The sequence below is a fragment of the Hypanus sabinus genome, chromosome 13 (genome assembly GCF_030144855.1).
Source record: "Hypanus sabinus isolate sHypSab1 chromosome 13, sHypSab1.hap1, whole genome shotgun sequence".
Taxonomy (NCBI): domain Eukaryota; kingdom Metazoa; phylum Chordata; class Chondrichthyes; order Myliobatiformes; family Dasyatidae; genus Hypanus; species Hypanus sabinus.
In genome coordinates this window covers 106,389,680-106,413,925 of record NC_082718.1, presented here as the reverse complement: position 1 = coordinate 106,413,925, position 24,246 = coordinate 106,389,680, and the positions used below count along the sequence as shown (strand labels likewise).

Genomic DNA, 24,246 nt, shown 5'->3' with positions numbered 1-24,246 from the left:
TGGACCTCCGGAGCTGTCCGTCTGGACCTCCGGAGCTGTCCGTCTGGACCTCGGGAGCTGTCGGTCTGGACCTCAGCATCTGTCCATCTGGACCTCCGGAGCTGTCCATCTGGACCTCCGGAGCTGTCCGCCTGGACCTCGGGAGCTGTCGGTCTGGACCTCGGGAGCTGTCGGTCTGGACCTCCGGAGCTGTCCGTCTGGACCTCGGGAGCTGCCGGTCTGGACCTCGGGAGCTGTCCGTCTGGACCTCGGGAGCTGTCCGTCTGGACCTCCGGAGCTGTCGGTCTGGACCTCGGGAGCTGTCGGTCTGGACCTCGGGAGCTGTCCGTCTGGACCTCCGGAGCTGTCGGTCTGGACCTCGGGAGCTGTCGGTCTGGACCTCGGGAGCTGTCGGTCTGGACCTCGGGAGCTGTCGGTCTGGACCTCGGGAGCTGTCGGTCTGGACCTCGGGAGCTGTCGGTCTGGACCCCGGGAGCTGTCCGTCTGGACCTCCGGAGCTGTCGGTCTGGACCTCGGGAGCTGTCGGTCTGGACCTCGGGAGCTGTCCGTCTGGACCTCTGGAGCTGTCCGTCTGGACCTCCGGAGCTGTCGGTCTGGACCTCGGGAGCTGCCGGTCTGGACCTCGGGAGCTGTCTGTCTGGACCTCGGGAGCTGTCGGTCTGGACCTCGGGAGCTGTCCGTCTGGACCTCGGGAGCTGTCCGTCTGGACCTCGGGAGCTGTCGGTCTGGACCTCGGGAGCTGTCCGTCTGGACCTCGGGAGCTGTCCGTCTGGACCTCCGGAGCTGTCGGTCTGGACCTCGGGAGCTGTCCGTCTGGACCTCGGGAGCTGCCGGTCTGGACCTCGGGAGCTGTCCGTCTGGACCTCGGGAGCTGTCCGTCTGGACCTCGGGAGCTGTCCGTCTGGACCTCGGGAGCTGTTGGTCTGGACCTCGGGAGCTGTTCGTCTGGACCTCGGGAGCTGTCCGTCTGGACCTCCGGAGCTGTCTGTCTGGACCTCGGGAGCTGTCCGTCTGGACCTCGGGAGCTGTCCGTCTGGACCTCCGGAGCTGTCCGTCTGAAGCTTGCATACTCTCCTTGCGACTGTGAGCTTCCCCGGGCGCTCCTGTCCCCACCCACACCCCAAAGAGGTGCACTGGCACTGGTTTAATTGCCTTCAGTGTAGATAAGTAGGTGGGAGGGGGAGGGGGGTGGGGAGGGAGGGAGAGAGAGAGAATGTGTTGGCAGGAGTACAGGGAAATAAGGAGGGGGAAATGTTATGAATGCTATTGATAGGATAAATCTGGTAGGGGCCAGCATGGATGTGATGACCAAATGGCCTCCTTTATGCCATAATAGCCAAGTCATCTACCATCACTCAGAAGTATAAGAACTACATTGATGTAACCAGCATCAGTAATGGTAAAGCATTCTAACTCGCTATTGTGTGAATTGCAGAAAGCCTTGTATAAAATGCAAATAAAGATCCTTTCACCTCTTCTCTTAGCTTCGTTTTTAGGACCTTGGTCTTCCTAGTTCGGCCAAAGTGTGGCTATCTCTGTCAGTAGTGAAACATTATTACAGCGACAGCTGCTGGCTTTAATTCCGCCACCGTCTGTAAGGAGCTTCTACATTCTCCCTGTGACCGCAGAGTTTCCTCTGTATGCTCCGGTTCAGTTCCGGTTACCCTTTTAAAGGAAGGATGTAGAGGCTTTAGAGAGGGTGTGGAAGTGATTTACCAGGATGCTGCCTGGATTACAGAATATGTCTTATAGGTTGAGCGAGCTCGGGCTTTTCTGTTTGGAGCAAAGGAGGATGAGAGGTGACTTGATAGAGGTGTACAAGATGATAAGAGGCGTAGATATAGTGGATAGCCAGAGACTTTTTCCCAGGGCAGAAATGGCTAAAATGAGGGGGTATGTATGTATGGCATCCATTAGTCTCGTGAGACCACGGAGCTGTGCCTGGAAAGTCTTCTCCAGGGCACAGGCCTGGGCAAGGTTGGAAAGGAAGACCGGCTGCTGCCCATGCGGCAAGTCTCCCCTCTCCACGACACCGATGCCGATACAGCTTGGCACCAGTGTCGTTGCCAGAACGAGGTTGAAGACAACGTTGGACTGCCTTTGGGACTCCAGCTCCAGATTTGTCCTCAGGGTTTACTCCCGAAGCCTTTCCCAAGAGTGGGTATGGCCGCAAGGCAGCAGAGGTTTGAAATCAGAGTTTCTCCCCCTTAGATGGACTGCTTTTCCAGGCTGACGAGCTCCATCTACCCAAAACGAGGGCACATAATTATAAGTACAATGAGGATGTCAGAGAGTGGCGAGTGCATAGGATGCCCTTCTCCAGGGGTGATGCTAGAGGCAGATTTATTAGAAGCATTTAGATAAGCACATAGATGATAGAAAAATGAAGGGTGATGGAGGAGGGAAGGGACAGAATGATCTTACAGAAAGTTAAATGTCAGCACAATATTGCGGGCCGAAGGGCCTGTACTGTCTAGTACTCTTATGTTCTATTCTGACCCAGCAGCAAGATGGGAACTGTGATATATCCCCACATTGATATGGTGATATTGATACAGTCATGAAGATTTTCTACAGAAGAATGGTGGACAGCATTCTGATCATTTGCATTATCGCCTGGAATGGAGGCTCCACTGCACAGGATCCAGAGAGGCTGCAGAGGGCTATAGACTCAGCCAGCTTCATCATGGGCACTAGCCTCCACATCAGCTAGGACATCCTCAAAAGGCATCTGTCGATAAGCATCCTCACTATCCAGGACAAATCCTCTTCATATTATTACCACCAAGGAGGAATGACAGGAGCCTGAAGACCCACGCTCAACACTTTAGCAACAGCCACTTCCTCTGCCATCAGATTTCTGAATAGTCCATGAAACACTACCTCACTATTCCTATTTTGCAAAATGTATTTACTTTTACTGCAAGTTATTGCAAGTTTTATCTCTTGCACTGAGCCGCTGCCACAAAACAACACAGTTCACAATTTATGTCAATGATAAACCTGATTCTCACTCTGAGTTGGATGAAACAGGGAGACATCATCCCATGGATCGGCTGTCCTGTTTGTCCTGGGAGGTGAAGCCTCTGCGGTTGGGGGGGGGGGGGGTCCTTTCTTGATCCAGAGCAGTTGTCTAGATTACCCAGATCTACAGCACAACAGCATAGTATCGCAAGGTGTTTCTCACAGGTGGAAACAGCAAACAAATATTTTACACCAGATCACAAAAAGCAGAAGTAACCAAGTGTAGTAAAAGACAAGGGTGTTAGAAGCATTTTCATGGAGGAGAGAGGGAAATACTTGGCAGCAGAAAGCAAGTCTTCCAAAAATGGGACAACGGAAGTTAAGGATGTTCAAGAGGGCAGGAATGGAGAATGGACAGCTGACTATTTAGGGGATCACTTTCCCCACCCCAATTCCAGATCCAATCAGGATCTTTGAAAGTATCTCACCAGGCCCCATAAGTTCAGCTTTCACACAGCCTATCTAAAAGTTTACTTTTATATATTAAAATCTTTTAAATCTTGACCTTAAGCAACACTTCCTTCCAAAGGTACCCCAATGGAAAAAAAATGTGGCACACATAGTTCCCTGTTGAATATGGAGCCATTAGCTGGTTATTATTCTCATACAAGTCCAGTGTGTGACAGATGTCATTCTGAAACCACTTCTTTAACTCATATGTTTTGGTCATGTTCCGCTCTGAAAAAACACTGGGAAGATATCTTTGATATTATTTCATCTGTTTTGAATATTGACTTACAACCTCATCCTATTACGGCAATTTTTGGTTTACCAATGATAGAACCACACCATTTAACCTCTGCAGCGCGTCGGATGATTGCATTTCTCACATTAATGGCTAAAAGATCGATTTTGCTGAATTGGAAGGAGATTAATCCTCCCACCACATTTCATTGGTTCTCTCAAACTATGTTATGTTTAAACTTAGAAAAAATCAGGTGTTATATATGACCCTTCTATTAAATTTGATCAGACTTGGAGGCCTTTTATTCAATACTTTCATATGATGTGATTTGACCTCTTTCCAACCTATTTTTATGTTAATATATGCAGGGAGGTTTGGAGCAGGTGATACTAATGGTCCTGTGTTTTTTTTGATGCAATAAACAGCCCATGTTCTTTTCTTTTCTGTTAGGTTAGTATTGGTTCGTTTAGTTCTTTTTGGGGGGGGGTATAAATTTTTTTGTTTTTTTTTTCTTTTTTTATCTTTTTGAATATGTTAATCCTTTTTTTATGTGAACTCTACTTTTGTATTTTGAACATTTCTGGGAGGTTTATTACCCTTGTACAAACTGAATATATAACTATATATGTTATCTATTAACAATGTAGTCCCAACAATTGTGTAACAATACTATGTATATCCACTATTTTGATATTAATAAAAGAACTGGAAAAAAAGAGTATGGAGCCCAGCAAGGATAAATGCACCTCAGCTGGTCAATGCCAGATGATGGAATAGTCATAAACCACATGGAAGAGGGAAACATGTTGAAAGCATATCTAGATGTATAGTTCAATAGTTCCATTTAATATCAGAGAATGTATACAACATACAACCTGGAGTTCTTACTCTCTGCAGACATCCTCGAAACAGGAGAAAAACTCCCAAAGAAAAAAGATGTAAAACCCCAAAGCCCCCAGCCCCCTCCCACGCACAAGCAGCAACCCTCCCTATTACCCCGGAACTGATGCAAGATTAAAAAAAACACAGTAAGCATAAAGAACATGATAAATACGCATATAGGAGCAATCCTATGAAACGCAGTGTAAGTGTAAAGTGGTAGTGTTGTGGGGGAGGGGATGAAGGGTATTAAGGGGCTGCTGTGGATATAGTGGAGGTAGGGTTGGGTTAATTCGTAGAGGTGTTGATCAGTCTCTTTAGTTTTTTGATTAATTAAACCAGGACCTACATGTAAATAATAGGGCCCATGAGAGTATTGTAGAACAGAGAGAGCTCAGAGTACAAGTACAGAGTGCCCTTAAAGTAGTGACACAGGTAGCTTGTCTTCATTGTTTAGACAGCCAAGCACAGGAGCAGGGACTTCGTGTTGCAACTGTACCGGTCATTGTTAAGATCACTGTTGTACTCACCCAGCTGCAGGAACAATGTTATTAAACTGGAAAGGATTTCACAGGGATGTTATCAGGATTGAGTTAAAAGGAGAGACTGGAGAGGGCTGGGACTTTATTCCGTGGAATGTGAAAGGCTGAGAACTGATGTTACGGAGGTATTTAAAATCATGAAGGACATAGATAAGGTTGATGGTTACTGCCTGTTTCCCAGGAGAGAGGAGCCTAAAATTGGAGGCCAAAGTGAGAGAGGAAAGATTTAAAATGGACCTGAGAGGCAAAAGAGCATGGCAGACACGAAGTGGTTCTTATAATGAGTTATCTTTCAGTGTGTATAGTATTGAGATTACTACTTGGGTAAACTGCTGAACTAATAGTTAACTCTCTGTACATTCTATAGTGATCAACCTTTTTGAGTTTCCAACACACAGTAAAAAGCACAGCAGTGTCAGGTGCCTTTGTGCATTAGATCAGGTGTACCAGAACCTTATTTTGCTTTGGGAATTGGGCTGCGTGTATGCTTCTCATTGGTTTCCCCCATCCCATGTGGGTCTCACTGGGGAACTGATGTTTTTCAGAGTTCTGAGCAACCACCTGGGACTTAAACGTGACGTAGGGCCCAATAGGTGCAGCTCCCAAATGCACGGAGCAGATTTAGTTACGGCTTCAGGGTGAACAGTGCGATGCAGCAATCTGTTTTTAATGAGTGGAATCATCTGCCATTCAGTCCCTTGAGTTCCTGCCCATCGTCAGCAGAGCTCTCCATTCTTTTCACTTGTTTGATTGGGCAACTGTGGCATCGGTGACATAATGAGGGCTCTGGGTTGCCACCTGCTGAGACCGATTAGAAACTGGAGAACCTGCACTCGTGGTGTTGCTTTGAAATCTTGTGCGTCACAGAATTCCTGGGGGAGCCGGCTTCTTTTTTCCTGCAGATGCCAGTCACCACTGAACCCCAAAAGGGAAGCTCGGCGAATGGTGGGGCAGCCTCAAGGGGCTGAATGGCTTGCCTCTGTGTCTATGACCCTTTCCCTATTGGCAAACCCTAGAGGCCTAAGGTGATCTCAACTCATAATGGGAAGAGAAAGATCAGCAGACCTCTGTCTTTGTGTCTACTAGTTCAGGAGTCCACCGTGGCCTCTTCAGAGATCAAAGTCACCAAATATTATCCTGAGACTAATTTTCTTGCAGGCATTCACAAAAGAACAAAGAAGTACAATACCAAATTCTAACTCTCTCTCTCTCACACACACAAACACAAACTCTTCTCCCTCCTGCCATCTGGAAAAGGTACTGAAGCATTCGGGCTCTCACAACCAGACTGTGCAAAAGTTTCTTCCCCCAAGCCATCAGACTCCTCAATACTCAGAGTCTAGACCGACATCTACATAATTTATTATTATCATATTGAAATTTGTCCTCTACTGTGCCTATTGTCTTGTTTATTATTAATTAATTATTCTACTGTCCTGCACTGTTTTGTGCACCTTATGTAGTCATGTGTAGTTTTGTAGTCTACTGTAGTTTTTGTGTCATTTTACGTAGTCTAGAACCTTGAGTTGTCTCACATAGTCTAGTGTAGTTTTGTGTTGTTTCATGTAGCACCAGGGTCCTGGAGGAACGTTGTCTTGTTTTTACTGTGTACTGTACCAGCAGTTTATGGTCAAAATGACAATAAACTTGACTTGACTTGAAATACAAAAGAAACAAGTGATGATAATAATAAAGAAATAAAGAATACTGAGAACATGAGTTGTAGAATCCTTGGCAGTGAGTCCATTGGTTGTAATCAATGGTCAGCTCTGTGTTGTACCAAGTGAAGATGGTTCAGGAGCCTGATGGCTGAGGGTTAGCTGCTTTTGAACCTGGTGCCGTGAGACCTAAGGCTCTTGTACCCTTCCTGATGGCAGCAGCAAGAAGACAACAATGCTTGGATGGTGGTGGTCCTCGATGACAGATGTGCCAGTGCTCCTTGTAGATACACTCACTGGTGAAAAGGGCTTCTCCTGCGATGCACTGGGCTGTTATCCAACAGGGTTTGTATGCTTTTCTGGTCTTGGGCACTGGTGTTTCCATGCCAATCTGGGATGCAAACAGTCAGGAAACTCTGCACTGTGCATCTGTAGAAGTTTGTCAAAGTTTTGGATGACATACCAAATCTGCACAAACTTCTAAGAAAGTAGAGGTGCTGCTGTGCCTTTGTAAAGAAACTCTTGTGCTGGTCCTAGGATAGATCCTCTGGTATGGTAACACCCGGGACTTTAAAGTTTCTGACCCTTTCCACCTCCAATCCCTTAATCAGCACGGCTCATGGTCTCCCAAATTCTTCCTCCTGTGTTCAACGATCAGCTCTTTGGTTTCACTGGTGTTGAGTGAGAGGTTGCTGTAGCACCACTCAAACAGATTTTCAATCTGCTGATTTGTCATCACCTTTAATTCAGCCAACAATAGAGTGTCGTCCGTAAATTTAAATATGGCACTGGAGATGTGCTTAGCTTCACAGGCATAGGTATAAAGTGAGTAGAGCAGGGGGCTGAGCACACAGCCTTGTGGTGCACCTTTGCTGATGGTGATTGTGGAGAGGTTGTTGCCCATCTGAACTGACTGGGGTCTGTCAAGAGGAATTCAAGGATCCAGCTATCGGCGAGATATCGGCTTTTATTGACTGGAAGAAGGAACCAGCAGTGAGTGACCACCATACTACATCCTGGAGACTGAGGGCAGGGCTCAGGCCTTGATCGCCTTTATACAGGGGTCTGTGGGAGGAGCCACAGGAGCAGTCAGCAGGGGGTGTGTCCAGAGAGGCACACGTAGTTCACCACACTGGTGTTGGAGTGGTAGAAGCTGTTCATAAAATGTTGAGGGGGGAAGGTCTTCAGGCTCCTGTACCTCCTCCCTGATGGTAGTAATGAGAAGAGGGCATGTTCCAGATAATGAGGATCCTGCTGCCTTCTTGAGGCACCGCCTTTTGAAGATGTCCTTGGGGAGCTGGAGCTGGCTGACTCTACAACCCTCTGAAGCCTCTAATGATCCTGTTCATTGGTGATTCCATACCACCTGGCGATGCGACCAGTCAGAATCCAGGCCAAGTTCTGAGTCTACAACCCTCTGAAGCCTCTAATGATCCTGTTCATTGGTGATTCCATATCACCTGGCGATGCGACCAGTCAGAATCCAGGCCAAGTTCTCTTCCCACTACTACTATTGGGCAGGGGTTACAGAAGCCTTAGGTCCCACTGGGTTCAAGAACAGACAGCACCCTACAACCATCGGGCTGCTTCACTCGCCCCTACACTTAGTGACTCCACATCCTACAGGCTCACTCTCAATGACTCTACAGCTCATGTTCTCAATATTACTCGTTGGTTTTTATTTGCACAATTTGTCTTCTTTTTCACATCAGTCGTCAGTCTTTACGGATAGCTTTTCATGTATTTTACTGTATTTTCATGTAAATGCCTGCAAGATAATGAATCTCAAGATGACACAGATGTCCCTTTATAACAAATTTACCTTGAACTTTGAAAATTCCTGCAAATGCTCTCCATGGTAGTCTAGAAATTTGCTGGAGTCCTTGGTGACATGCCAAAGCCATCAGCAATCTATGGTGTTGTGCTGTCCCAATTAAGGAACTATTACCATCAGAAGTCCTTAATAAAGCTACTCTCATACTGACCAAACATTATTAACTATTCATGAAATGGAAAGGCCAGACTCAGAATGCCAAAGGGGTCTCAGGGGAAGGGAGAGGAATCATCCAAGATGCCTAATTCTTAAAACTCTCTTGTTTCGCTGCCTTACCTTCTTTCTTCTCCTGTTTTGGAAATATTGAGTTGCGTTTAGGGTAAAGGTCATAGATCAAGGGTCACCGTGCACATCTGAACTGCATCTGTGAATGGTAGGGCATTCAACTGAGCCTAGCCCGTCTCCTCAGTCAGATCTGGTCTAGTCTTGCAGACGAAGCCGAGATGCTTCTGTATGAATCAGCAGCTTTTTAACAAAATGGAGACATAAGAAGCAAGCAGGCTGCTCCACTGTTCATCATGGCTTGGCTGATCGTCCTTCTCAATGTCATTTTCCTGCACTGGATATACCTCCTCTTCTTTCCCTTGACTGAACCTCTGTAGGACTCCGGGGTAGTGAATTCCAAAGCTTCACCACTCTCTGAGTGAAGAAACATTTTCTTGCCTCAGTCCCTTTACTTTGAGACCCTTCTCTCTTTCTTCAGCCAGAGGTAATGTCCTCACTCTTTCTTGCCTTTAAAAATGTTGTAAATTTCAGTAAGTTCCCTCACTTTACCAAACTCTAAAGAATATAGTTTCAGTCTTTCCTTGTACAACAATTTCCCCTGAACATACCTACAACGGTTCCCCTGGCTCATAATCCTGACCTACACATGACAAACACTCCAAGGAAGTGAAAGTGAGTGTTGATATATGTCCAGAGTCAAGGCTGAGTTTATTGTAATCTGCACAAGTACACGGACACACACCTGGAATAGAAGCCTTACTTGCAGCACTGTCACAGGCTGGTGGTGTCAAATAGGCTGCATTCACAAGAAAAAAGCAAATTAAACATAAATTAATCTCAATTTTTTCAAATTAGAATTTAGATCTAGAAAAAAAGTCCATTGTTGAGCAAAGAAGCAACAGTGTTGCTATTCTGAGTACGAAACAGAGTTGAGCTGGTTGGCTGAAGGGAAGTAGCTGTTCTTGAGCTTCGTCTGTGACTTTGGGCTTCTGTACAAGGTTGTGTTGGCATGGTTTGAATGTGGACAAATGCTCTTAGGTCTAAAAGGCAAAGTCATCCCTCCAATCAAATGCATATCGTGCCTACCCAGAATAATAACTACTGGTGTATGGTGTCAGGAGGAAAACCATATTCATTCAAACAAGAGTCTGACAAGAGGGAAGAAAAACAGAATGAAATACAAGAAGCGTTCAACAGATTACTTATCACTTGAACATTTTGATCACAGATGAAAGCAAAATTTTGGGCCTGAAAATGCAACAAAAGTGGAGATCATATTTCACACAAAATGCTGGAGGAACTCAGCAAGCCAGGCAGCATCTATGGAAATGAATAAACAGTGGACATTCCAGGCCGAGACCCCTCAATGGTCCTCATGATGTGCCTGAAACATTGACTGTTTATTCATTTCCATTGATGCTGCCTGGCCTGCTGAGTTCCTCCAGTATATTGTTTGTGCTTCTTTGGATTTCCAGCATCTGCAGAATCTCTTGTGTTTGTGATCATATTTCTTTATACGTTAACAGATCCATTGCCACACCTGTGACACTCCAAAGCAACCAAACATCACTTCAATCTGGGTTAATCAGGAATACAAAAGGACCAGACAATAACTTAAACATTCACTTACTCTCTCAATGCCTTATTGATTAAAACTGGCTGTCTTAGCAAGTACACTGTTTCAATCCACTTTTGTCTTTTATGATAAATCTGCAATTAGGCCAATGGGAATTGGTGGGATAATACGCTTCCTTTCTCTTGAGTTTTGTTCCTTATTAATTATTCAGAGCGAGGTAAGGTGAGAGGGGGCGCATCTGTTTTCTTTGAGGAGGTCAGAGGAATTTAAAAGTTAGCTGCCTGTGGAAATGAGAGGTCTGAGCAAAGGCGGAGGGGGTTTAGAGATTAACCGGAGTAAAATATCAGTTTTGCCACCACTGACTTTTTGTAGCCTTCCTTCCTGCCTTTCAGATTTAGTTCCCCCCTCCCACCCTGTGATTATCTTGCACACACGGTGTGCACTCCAGGATAGAATATACTGGTGGTAACACCACACCCTGCAAGGTTCTTGTAACACCCCAAACCCTGAAAGGTTGCTATGGTAACACCAGATTTCTGAAAATGGCTCCTACAATGCCCCACTTTTCTATGTTGCTGTAATGCCACTCTCTGTAAATGGGCATGAAAGACAAAGATATTGGCGATGTGATCTCTGGTCTATATAAACAACATCCCCCTGTAATGATACAACACCACCGGTCTAGGCTGGGTACATGGAACAATATGGTACTGTACAGAACAGTACAGCTCAGGAACAGGCCCTTCAACCCACCATGCCTCTGCAGACCATGGTGCCAATTGAAAATAATCCCATCTGTCTGCACATGGTCCATATCCCTCCATTCCTATCTGTTCGTGGCTCTGCCTAAAAGCCTCTTAAACATCACTGTCTTATTTTTTCCATCACATCTCCTGACAGTGAATTCCAACTTGCCTCATACAACATCCATAAATTCCCCTCCACCCCCTTCATTAACCTATGCCCTCCCACATTAGACATTTCCATCTTGGGGAAAAAGAGTAACTACCTGCCCTAACGATACCTCTCATCATTTTATATATTTCCATTAGATCATCCCTCATCGTCCGACGTTCCAGTGAAATTCAGCTACATATTGGCAAGTATGACGTTGTGGCCATCTCTGAAACTTGGCCAAAGGATGGCCACCATTGGAAGCTGAACGTCCAAGGGTACACAGTGTATCGGAAAGACAGGTTAGTAGGCAGAGGGAGTAGTGTGGCCCTGTGTATAAGAAATAATAATAAATCATTAGAAAGGGATGGCATAGGATCAGAAAGTGCAGAGTCTCTAAAGATTGAGTTAAAAAATGGCAAGGATAAAAGGACCCTAATAGCAGTTTTATACAGGCCTCCGAACGGCAGCCGGGATGTGGGTTACACATTACAGTAGGAGATAGAAAAGGCATGTCAGAAGGCAATGTCATGATAATCTTTGCAGATTTTAACATGAAAGTGGATTGGGAAAACCATGCCAGCACTGGGCCCTCGAGAGAGAATTTGTAGAATGTCTAAGGGGTGGCTTTTTAGAACAGCTTGTTGTTGAGCCCACTAGGGGATCGGCTGTGTTGGATTGGGTGTTGTGCAATGATCCAGAGGTGATAAGAGAGCTTAAGGTTAAGGAATCTTTAGGGAACAGTGATCACAATACGATTGAGTTCACTTTGAAATTTGAGAAAGAGAAACTAAATTCCAATGTGTCGATATTTCATTCAAATAAAGGAAATTACAATGGCATGAGAGGGGAACTGGTCGAAGTTGACTGGAAAGGGACACTAGTAAGAAGGATAGCAGAGCAGCAATGGCTGGAGTTTTTGCAAAAAAAAAAGAGGGAAGTGCAAGGCAGATATATTCCAAATAAGAAGAAATTTTCGAATGGAAGGACACCACCATGGCTGACAAGTGAAGTCAGAGCCAAAGTAAAAGCAAAAGAGAGGGCACACAAGGAAGCCAGAGCTAGTGGGAGGATAGGGGATAGGGAAGCTTTTTAAAACTTGCAGAAGGAAACTAAGAAGGTCATTAGGAAGGAAAAAGAAGCTGGCAACTAATATCAAAGAAGATACTAAAAGCTTTTTTAAGTATATAAAGGGTAAAGGAGAGTCAAGGGTAGATATAGGACCAATAGAAAATGACGCTGGAGATATTGTAATGAGTGATGCAGAGATGGCAGAGGAACTGAATGCATATTTTGCATCAGTCTTCACAGTGGAAGACATCTGCAGTATACCAGACATTCAAGAGTGTCAGGGAAGTGAAGTTTGTGCAGAGAAAATTATGACTGAGAAGGTGCTCAGGAAGCTTAATGGTCTGTGAGTGGATAAATCTCCCGGACCTGATGGAATACACCCTCGGGTTCTGAAGGAAGTAGCTGGAGAGATTGTGGAGGCATTAACAATGATCTTTCAAGAATCAATAAATTCTGGCATTGTACCGGATGACTGGAAAATTGCAAATGTTACTCCGCCTTTTGAGAAGGGTGGGAAGCAGCAGTGGTTGGGAAGTTGTTGGAATCAATTGTTAGGGATGAGATTATGGAATACCTGGAGGCACATGACAAGACCATCACTACACGTGCTAACCAGAAGCCATGGATGATCGCGGAGGTGCGTGCGCTGCTGAGGACCCGTGACTCCGCCTTCAGAGCAGGCGACAAGGCAGCCCTAACAACAGCGAGGGCCAAACTGTCCCGGGCCATCAGAGGGGCAAAGCGTGCACACGCCCAGCGAATCTACAGCCACTTCCAGGACAGCGGTGACACGTGGCGCATGTGGAAGGGCGTCCAGGACATCATCAACTACGAGACAACATCACCTGACTGTGCAGGTGATGCCTCCCTCCCAGATGTGCTGACCAACTTCTACGCTCGTTTTGAGGCAGGAAATGATGTGGCAGCGAGGAAGTCCACCCCTCCTCCAAATGATCAGGTGCTGAGTCTCACCGTGGCTGATGTGAGGAGAACCCTGTGCAGGGTCAACCCACAGAAGGCTGCTGGACCAGACAACATCCCTGGTACAGTGCTCAGAGGATGTGCAGACCAGCTAGCAGATGTTCTGACATCTTCAACATCTCCCTGAGCAGCACCACCATTCCAACGTGCTTCAAGGCTGCTACCATCGTCCTGATACCAAAGAAGATTTCAGTGTCCTACCTCAATGACTACCTTCCCGTTGCACTCACATCCATCATCATGAAGTGTTTCGAGAGGCTCATCATGAGGCACCTCTAGAGGTATAAAATATAAGAGCAGGGATGTGATGTTGAGGCTCTATAAGGCACTCGTGAGACCACACTTGGAGTATTGTGTGCAGTTTTGGGCTGCTTATTTTAAAAAGAATATACCTACATTGGAGAGGGTTTAGAGAAGATTCACGAGAACAATCCCAGGAATGAAAGGGTTACCGTATGAGGAACACCTGGCAATTCTTGGGCTGTATTCCCTGGAGTTCAGGAAAATGAGGGGGGATCTCATAGAAACATTCCGAATGTTAAAAAGCCTGAACAGATTAGATATGGCAAAGTTATTTCCCATGGGAGGAGAGTCTAGGACAAGAGGGCACTACTTCAGGACTGAAGGACGTCCTTTTAGAACTGAAATGCGGAGAAATTACTTTAGTCAGAGGGTGGTAAATCGGCGGAATTTGTTGCCATAAGCAGCTGTGGAGGCAAGTCATTGGGTGTATTTAAGGCAGAGATAGATAGGTTCTTGATTAGCCAGGGCATCAAAGGGAATGGGGTGAAAGCAGGCAAGTGGGGATGACTGGATGAAGTGGATCAGCCCATGATTGAATGGTGGAGCAGACTCGATGGGCTGAATGGTCTTCTTCTGCTCCTATAACTGACAGTCTTGTGGGAAGCAACTCGAAGTGAAGTGATTATCGAAGTGTGCATCTGTCATATACCAGCTCCAGATCCACTTTCTAGCAGGCATTTACAGGAAAGTAAAGAAATTCAATATAATCTATGTAAAACTATACATAAACAAAGACTGACAAAACACTTTCTGCAAAAGAAGACAAATTATGCAAATAAAAAAATACTGAGAACATGAAGGTGAGTCTGCAGGATGTGGAATCTGTTCAGTTGTGAGGTGGGTGAAGACGTCCATGCCAATGCAGAAGCCTGGTGGCCGTAGTTTAATAACTGTCTCTGAACTTGGTGGTGTTAGGATTAAGGCTCCTGTACTTCCTTCCCGATGGTAGTAGTGAGAGCAGAGCGTGGCCTGGATGGCAGGGATCCTTCCTTGTAAATGCTAAGAGCTTCGCCTGTGATGGACTGGGCTGCCCTGGTTGGAAATCCCAGGTTTTTCAACCTCTAATTATAGTTAATGCATTCCGATCCAGGCAGCATCTTGCTGAACCCCTTCTGCACTCTCTCCAAAGCCTCCACAGCAGGGATTTCTGCTCCTGATCTGGAACCAGTCCTGTTGACTGAGAACACGTGCTTCCGTGGTTAGTGGTTGAAGAAGGGTTCGGGCTCAGCTGTTCACGCTGACCATAACCTAGTAACTTGCTGAGGGTTGCCACCCAGAGAGAGTTATAGAGAACCACAGAGGGTTAGAGCACAGAAACCGGCCCTTCGGCCCACTGAGTCCATGCAGACTCTCAACCATCCAGTTACACTAATCCCACACCCACCCACCCCGCTGAATGTGCCATTCACTCACAGACTAGAAGCTATTTACAGCAGCAATATACTTTCCAATGCACCCTCTCCAAAGCCCCACTACAGGAAGGATGTTGAAGCTTTGCAGAGGATGCAGAAGAGGTTCACCAGGATGCTGCCTGGTTTAGAGGGCATGTGTTATCACGAGAGGCTGGACAAACTTGGGTTATTTTCTCTGGAGTGTCGGAGGCTGAAGAGGGATCTGATAAGTGCTTTATAAAGTTATGGGAGACACAGATAGTAGATTTTCTCCAAGACTGAAATGTCTAATACCAGAGGGTATGCATTTAAGGTGAAAGGAGGCAAGTTCAAAGGAGATCTGAGGGGCAAGTTTTTTGCTCAGAGTATCAAGGATGCCTGAATGCGCTGCCTGGGGTGGTGTGGAGTCAGATACATTAGGGACTTTTTAGATAGACACATGAACATGAGGAAAATGGAAGGTTATGGACATTGTGTACGCAAAAGGGATTAGTTTAGTTGGCCATTTCATCACTAATTTAGCTGGTTCAGCACAACATTGTGGGCTGAAGGGCCTGTTTCTGTGCTGTACTGTTCTTGCACAGTGTCTGGGAAGAGGGAGGAAAGCTGAGTGCCTGGAGGATATTCATGAGGCCACAGGGAGAGCATGCAAACTCCACACAGGCAGGTCACTGCAGCTGTAAGGAAGGGACTCTGCCAAATGCTCTACTGCGCCTCCAAGTTCTGTTTTTTTATTTTAATTCACCTTCCAAATCTGGACATGCTGAGGAAGGTCAGCGTTTGTTGCCCATCCCCGAATGGCCTTGAGAGAGTGAGTTGTGCTCTTGAAATTGAGCAGGAGCTCCTGAAGTCAAAATCAAGGGAAGCATATTATCCAAGTGAATATGTCATCATATAATACCTTAAGATTCATCATTGTGCAGGCATTTACAGGAAAATGAAGAAGTACACTGGAATTAATGAAACATTTATGAACTTTATGAAAAAATATAAATGACAAAGATTGACAAACAACCAAAGTACAAATTGTGTAAATAAAAACAAACAAGTAATACTGAGAAGGTGAGCTGAAGTGTGAGCATGCAGTGAGCGTGCAGGTTATGAAATCAGTTCAGAGTTAAGGCGAGTGAGGTTATCCATTGGTGGTTGTAAGGGGAAATAAGGCTCGTACCTCCTGCCCTCCAAAGGCGATGTTGAGCAGGAAGTTCCAGGAGTTAAACCTGGCAACAATGAACAACTGACAACACATTTGCAGGTCAGGATGACGTGCAATTTAGGGTGAAACCTCCGCCGGATGTTCCACGAAGATGCTGCCCTCGCCATCTTGGTGGTGCAGGTCACAGGTTGGGGGAACTGTCCAAAACGAGGAACAGCATCACATTTTGTAGATGGTGCAGACTGCAGCCACAATGCATTGATGGTGAAGGGAATAAATGTTTAATGCATTTCAGAGTCAGAATTAGAATCAGGTTTATTATTACTGAACAACAGCACACACAGAATTCTGGTGGAACACAGCATGCCAGCAGCATCTATAGGGAGAAGCGCAGTTGATGTTTCAGGCCGAGACCCTTCGTCAGGACTAACCGAAACGTCGACAGCGCTTCATCCTATAGATGCTGCCTGGCCTGCTGTGTTCCACCAGCATTTTGTGTGCTGTTGTTTGAATTTCCAGCATCTGCAGATTTCCTCGTGTTTGCTCTTATTATTGCTGACATATGTCATGCAATTTGATCTTTTGTGGCAGCTATATAGTGTAATACACAAAATGTACTATAAAGTGTAACAATATACAGTATATATAGATAGGGAGGGAGAGGGAGGGGAAGGGGGAGGGAGGGGGAGATAGGGAGAATAGTGCAAAAAGAGAACAAAAATAGTAAGGTAGTATTATTAGTTCATTGACAATTCAGAATTGAATCACAGAGGTGAAGAAGCTGTTTTTAAAATGTTGAGTGTGTGTCTTCGGGCTCCTGTACCTCCTCCCTGATGGCAGTAATGAGAAAAGGACATGTCCTGGGTGATGGGGGTGATGGATACTGTCATTTGGAGACGTCCTGGATGCTGGGAAAGCCAGTGCCCATGAAGGAGCTGGCCGAGTTCACTGCCCTCTGCAGCTTTTCCCAACACTGCGCCGTGGCTGTGTGATATCCACACAGACTGGAGGGCGAAAAATGGGCTTGCAGAAAGTTGATTTGGCGGAGTAGTGGAAGTTCCACTCTGCTGGATAACTCAAAGGGAATAACTCCAGCCTCATTAACCCGACATGCTAAGCATGGTCACTCGAACGAGGTAGCAGGCAGCTGCCAGTGACTGCAGCGTTGCTCCAGATCAGGGGCCAGGCCAGCGGGCGGCCATTACTGCCAGGTGCTGATTCCCCGAGGTGCTGCGTCTTTATGCTGGGGGTGGGGAGATTACGCAAATTAGCTGGGGACAATACAATAGCTTCAAAGTAAAATTGCTGATTCTTACCAGCTATTAAGTGGCTGAAGACAATACAGGACATGGAGTTGAAGAGCTTTGCCACCAGCACGAGCTGCAATGAGCCCATCGCTTCGAGTTCGCACAGCAGGTGATTCTTGCTGCACGCTAGGACTCAAAGATCCGCGCCAATTAGTGTTTTTTTCTAAAAAAAAGAGATGAAATCGTTTAAAGATTTGGCCAAGGTGCCTTGACGCAGATGGTAGGGCTTCATTCACAGTAATTCCTTTCTTTGCCAATTCCCTCCCTTCAGGCGAATTTGCCTGTACTGTCGACTCTCACAGGTTCCAACATGGCAACCAGCCCACAGCAGCTTCACGTGAAGCTCCACCCAGTCCCAGGACTGACCTCTGCAAGTTTGCTGAGGGAAATAATAAGCCTTGAAACAGCAAAAACCAAAAAGGAGATGGCATTATTCTGGAAATATCAGTTTGCACCACGTCTGGCCTGGCCTCGTTAAGTTTTGAGGGAAGCGCTTGTAAGTAGGTGTGACTGTCAGCCAGAATTCCTGTTCACATTTCAGGAAATATCAAAGGGCAGCTCAAATTATGTACTGTCATACCTGTGTGAAATGCAGCATTTTTGATTAGCTGAACACTGTCTGTGTCACCTCCCTCCACAAGGTATAATATGTCACTTGTCTATCGCTCACACAGTGTTTGTAATGCGTCCACCTCAATTCCTGTTCTCCCATCAATGAGTCCCTACACAAACGCACACCCCTTGTTGGGGATATGGGTCACACAAACCCCTGGGGAAGGCAGGAAATAGTTATGTACACTAACTACTTGTCAGAGTCATATTTCCCTCCACATTTGGTTGTGTTGGGTTCAATGTAATGCGACTTGCAGATGACAGTACAGTCAGCAATGAACAAAGAGGAATTTCTCTGTCTGAACTGGGATCCAAGGCGCAGCCCGGGAATAAAGGGGTGTCCTTTCAAACTGAGAGGAGGGGGAAGTTCTGGTGAATCTGTGGAATTTGTTGCCACAGAGGGCTGTGGAAGCCAAGTCATTGGGTGCATTTATGGCAGATTCTTGACTGGTAAAGGAATAAGGATTAAGAGGAGAGGTGGACGAATGGGGTTGAAAAAAGCTCTAACAAGAGAAAATCTGCAGGTGCTGGAAATCCTAGCAACAGACACAAAAAGCTGGAGGAACTCAGCAGGCCAGGCAGCATCTGTGGAAAAGAGTACAGTCGATATTTCATGCCAAGACTCTTCAACAGGACTCAGCCCTGATTGAATGGCAGAGCAGAACTGATGGGCCAAACAGTCTAACTCTGCCCCTATAGTTCCTGTCGGAGCCTTCTGGGACTTCTTCACACTGCTCTCACCACTGCTTTTTCTCTGGAGTACTTAAGTCATCTTAACCAGGCCTGCAATCGGTGGCAAATAAATGGCCAGCTAGTCCACGAGGATGCAGGGGAAAAGACCTACATTTATTTTCAGCCAGAGGTCGACAAGCCTGAGGTATTTCACAATCAGCAAAATGGTTATGAATTGTAGTCAGTCATGTGGAGCAGAAGGCGAGTGGAAAGCACAGCAAGATTCCACCTGGTACCGTTCCCCAGGGAAGGACTGGAAATGACTAGACCACCTGGCATTGACCAAGGCACTGAATTAGGACGTGACAAAGTCACTCCCATCTCAGCGGATTCCACTCCGTCCTCCTTATAATCATCTGGGCTCCGGTCTCTGAGTTGGTAGAGCGGTCCCACAGGCTAACCCAGTAACACCCTGAGCAACACAAACAAAATACTGAAGGAACTCAGCAGGTCAGCCAGCAGATATGGAGAGGAATGAACCGATCCAGGCATGTCAGAGTCCTGATGAAGGCTCTCGGCCCCAAACGTCAACTCTATCCCTCTCCCTGGAGGCTGTCTGACCTGTTGAGTCCCTCCGTCATCTTGTACATGTTACTCTGGACTTCCAGCATCTGCAGAATCTCTTGTGTTAAAGTGACACCCAGACATAGCTGTACCCACAGAATCATACCTTCCTCTCTCACCACACTGGGGGTATGTCCTGTCCCACCAGAGGTGCCGTGTGGGTGAGAGAGAGGAGCCTTTGTGATCTTCAGTATTGACTCCAGTCATCATGAAGTCTCATGGAGTTAGCTCAAAGCTGAGAAAGGAAACCTTCCCCTCAACTGATGAACCAATGTTTCTCTACGTCGGTCAGATTCAGATTCAGATCTACCCATCACAAGCACATCGAAACATACAGGGAAATGCTTCATTTGTGTTCACAACCAAGGGATGAGCCAGGGGCGGCCCCCAAGTGTTACCGTACATTCTGGCGCAAACGTAGCATTCCCACAATGCTCAGCAGAACAACACAGAACACAACAAGCAAGAAAACAACAGCAGCGAAACTCCCTCCCACCCGCTCAACCACACACAGTCCTCCAACACCAGGCTCCAGGCTTCCACCGTCGGGCTTCAATCTCAAGAGTTATGATCAACCCCCAGACGAGATGATGGTGGAATCCTGAACTCCAGGTCCAAAATCCGGCTGTGTCAACTTACCTAGCCTCGTGCCCTCCTGCTTGCACAGACATCCATACCCAGGACCCACCTGACCTGGGACAATGGATGCCCAGCACCCATCCACGTTGCACAGCACTCGGCAGAGAACGCACTTTGGGTGAGGACAACGCTCACCTCCTGTGATCTCCGTCATTGCAGAAGCCAGTCTCACAGTACCAGGAAACAGCTGAAAGCTCTGGGCCCAGCAAAGCTGGTGGGGCCAGACGGGGTTGCAGCCGTAGTACTGAAGGGGCACAGTCCAGAGAAAGCTGTGCCTCTAGCCAAGCTGCTTCGCAGAAGTTGCAACACTGGCATCTTCTCAACAATGTGGAAAAATGCCTAGGTATGACCCATTCACAAAAGCAGGACAAATCCAAGCCAAAGATTACTGCCCAGTCAATCTACCTTCATCAAATACCTTTAACGGTGCTGTCAAAAGGCTTTGACTCACCAATAACCTGCTCACCACAACCAATCAGCCAGTGATATCATCACAGACGATAGACAGTAGGTGCAGAAGTAGGCCATTCGGCCCTTCTAGCCAGCACCGCCATTCAATGTGATCATGGCTGATCATACACAATCAGTATCCCGTTCCTGCCCTCTCCCCATATCCCTTGACCCCGCTATCTATAAGAGCTCTATAGTCCTGGTCCAAAGAATCAGAATCAGGTTTATTATCATAAAATTTGTTATCTTGCAGTAGCAGTATAATGTAGTACATAAAATATGCTATAAATTGCAGTGAGAATATATAGAAACAAATTAAATAAGTAGTGCAAAGAGAGAGCAGTCACGGGTTCATGGACCATTCATTAATCTGATGGCGGAGGGAAGAAGCTGTTCCCAAGTTGTTGTACATGAGGTCTTCAGGCTCTTGTACCTCCTCCTGATGCCAATAACGAAAAGTGGGCATGTCTTAGATGGGGAAAGTCTTTGAGTCTTGATGAAGGGTTTTGGACCAAAACAGACAGAGACAGAGAGAGATCTCTCTCTCTCTCACACGATTTCCAGCATCTGCAGAATCTCCTGAGTTTATGAGGTGACAGTGATGTCAAATGTGGCTTGAAGTTGCCCTGATAAAACTGAAATTCATGGATAACAAAGCAGAAACATCTCAATGGTCGATACCATCGCTCATGGCAAATGCAGATGGTTGAAGCTGGAGGTCCGTCATCCCAACCCCAGGATACCACAGTAGTTCCTGAAAGAAACGTCCTCAGTCCTTCAACTGCTTTGTCTGTGACCTTCCTTCCACCGTAAGTTCAGAAGCAGGGATGTTTGCTATTGTCAATTCCACACAATCAACTCCACTCACCTTCCTTCCGTAGAGGAAGCAGTTCCACGTCTGCATATGGCAAACGCTGAGCAATACTCAGACACGAGCTGATAAGTGGCAACTAACACCAGTACCACAAACATAATGTTCCCTTTCAACAGGAGAGGTTTGTTAGCTTCCTGGGGATGGTTTGGGGGACAGAGGGGACAGGGATGTGGGGGAATTAGTGGTCAGAACCAGGTTTAATATCAATGATACATGCCACGAAACCTGCTGCTTTGGGGGCAGCAGTACAGTGCAATAAAAATACCAAGAAAAGTATTTTTAAACATTAAATTAAATAAGTAGAGCAAAAATAGTGAGGTAGTGTTCAGGGGTTTATGGTCCATTCAGAAATCTGATGGTGAGGGGAAGAAGCTGTTCGAGTGTGTGTCCTCGGACTACTGTGCCTCCTCCCTGATGGTGTAATAAGAACAGACAATGCCCTGGGTGATGGGTGCTGGGGAGGATAGTGCCCATGATGGGGCTGGCTGACTTTACAACTCTCTGCAGCTTTTCCTGATCCTGTGCAGTGGCCCTCTCTGCACCAGATGGTGAAGCAACCAGTTAGAATGATTATTTATTATTATTTTGAGTTTTCTTTCCTTCTATATTATGTACTGCATTGAACTGCTGCTGCTAAGTTAACAAATTTCACGACACATGCCAGTGATAATAAACCTGACTCTGATGCTCTCCATGGTACATTTGCAGAAATTTGTTCATCTTTGGTGACAGCAATTCCACTCACACTCCTACAGCCACTGATGTGCCTTCTTCATAATTGGATCAATATGTTGTCTGGTCCTTTGCTTCACATTAGAAGGCCACCGATGTTGACAAGGATTAAGGACATCCCTGGTCAGACGATAGCAAGTACAAGGGCAGGTCAGTCAATCATCGGTGGGTTCTGCAATCGGATTTCTGTGTGGGTACGAGCCACGAGGGCCAGTGACCCCCTGGGTAGACAAATCGGCGAGACAGGAATTCGAAGCCCAGTGATTGGGTTCCCGTCATTGATGAGACTGGAGTTCAAGGCCTTGTATCAGTGTCCTCCATCGTCAGCAGCAAGTCCCGGGGTCGATACCGAAAACCAAAGCCTAAGGGTCGATCAGATGTTCAGAGGTCTGCGAGTCCACTGGGGAAGTGTCTGCAAATCCTCGAGTGTGCTGGAGGCTGAAGACGGACTGTCCTGGGACTGGAGGATTGCGTGCATGTGGGTGGCAGGGAGGGAGGAATAGGGCTTGTTTCGCTGTTGTTGCCTGTTGTGTTCTGCTGAGCAATGAGCTTGCCTCTGTCATCTCATTAGGTTGTTGGCTGCTGATACAAGTGACACATTTCACTGCTGGTTTCGATGTACTTCTGATAAGTACATTATTCTGAACCTGAGCGAGTCATTGCTGCCAATTCAGAGCGCTCTAAACAGTGAGGTGCCTTTAAACCTTCACGACTTCCAATATAGAACATTGGACAGGGAACAGCACAGTGTGGGCCCACAATGTTGTGCTGATTTATATAAACCTTCACATTCGATCTAACCTTTCCCTTCTTACATCTGTGTGCCTCTCTAAGAGCGCCATAAAAGCTTTACCTTGAATCTTTGCTCCCTGGCTGTAAGCAGCTCAACCACAGTACAGGGAAATGCATCTCACGATTCACCCTGCTTACCCCCCTCATAATTTTGTACACCTCAACCAGGTCTCAACCTCAGCCTCCTCTGCTCCTAGGGGAACAAACCTAGTCCATTTAGTCTCTCCTGATATTTAAAATGTTCCCACAGCACCCTTGTGAATCCCCTCTCTTGTATGATGACATCCCTCCTGAAGTGCCGTGACCAGAACTGTACACAGACTCTGGCTGTGACCTAACTGAATGTTATATTCGTTGCCCTGGCTAATGCAGGCAAATATCCTACTCCTAACCACCTGTGGTGCTGTCCTCAGGTGATCCTTAGACATGTACGTCACTGCTCCTCAGAGGCCAACTGTACGCTCTGCCCATCCCAGTCACATCGGTCCTCACAACGTGCTTCACCTCACATTTCTCAGGATTAAATTCTACCTGCCGTTTCCTGCCTGCTTGTCAATTCATCCCTATTCTCCTGCAAGCTGAGACCACCCTCTTCATTGCTAACATAGCCAGTTTTCAAGTTATCGACACACTTACTGACCATTCTGTCTCCACTCACATGTACTAGAGTACCAATCCCTACAGTTTGTCATTGGTCACTGGTTTCCAATCACAAACCAGCCCTGCAACATCATCCCCTGCCTCTTATCACCAAGACAATTATAGATTTAATTTGCATAATTCCATGCAGCCCCCTTGACTCTGATCTCTTGGACCTGTCTCTCATGTCGGACCTTGTCAAAGACCTTACTGAATGCCACTTACAATGTCAGCCACAGTGCCCTCATCAGCATTCTTAGTCACCTCCTCCAGATACTTGGTTATATTAGTCAACAAGAATTAACAAAGCCATGACCCACCAAGTGCAGATCAATCCTGTCCCTCATTATTTTTAATAATAATTACCCTTTGTTTGATCTTATTCTCATCAGCCTATAATTACTTCACATATGCCAGCTGCCCTTCATGAATAAAGGCATGGCATGACACGGCATTTGCTGCCCTCCGCTTCTGCGGTCTGAAAGTCTTTACAATCTCTATCAGAGCTCAGCACTCCTGTGGTGAACTACATATACCTGTCTGGACACGGCCCCCGCTGACTGCTCCTGTGGCTCCTCCCACTGACCCCTGTATAAAGGCGATTGAGGTCTGAGCCCGGCCTCTCTGTCTCCAGGATGTAGTATGGTGGTCAACCACTGCTTGTTCCTTCTTCCAGTCAATAAAAG

At 46.4% G+C, this 24,246-nt stretch overlaps 1 long non-coding RNA gene across 1 annotated transcript in view; it reads right to left on the bottom strand.

Annotated features, from left to right (window-relative positions):
- Nucleotides 1-16,128: 16,128 nt before the first annotated feature.
- Nucleotides 16,129-24,246, bottom strand: part of LOC132403558 (uncharacterized) — a 30,135-nt gene continuing 22,017 nt past the window's right edge. Inside the window, exons 2-3 of the long non-coding RNA XR_009515292.1 lie at nt 17,536-17,689; nt 16,129-16,416 (exon numbers count right to left, since the gene is read on the bottom strand). This is a non-coding gene — a long non-coding RNA (uncharacterized LOC132403558). The remainder of the gene's footprint in view (nt 16,417-17,535; nt 17,690-24,246) is intronic.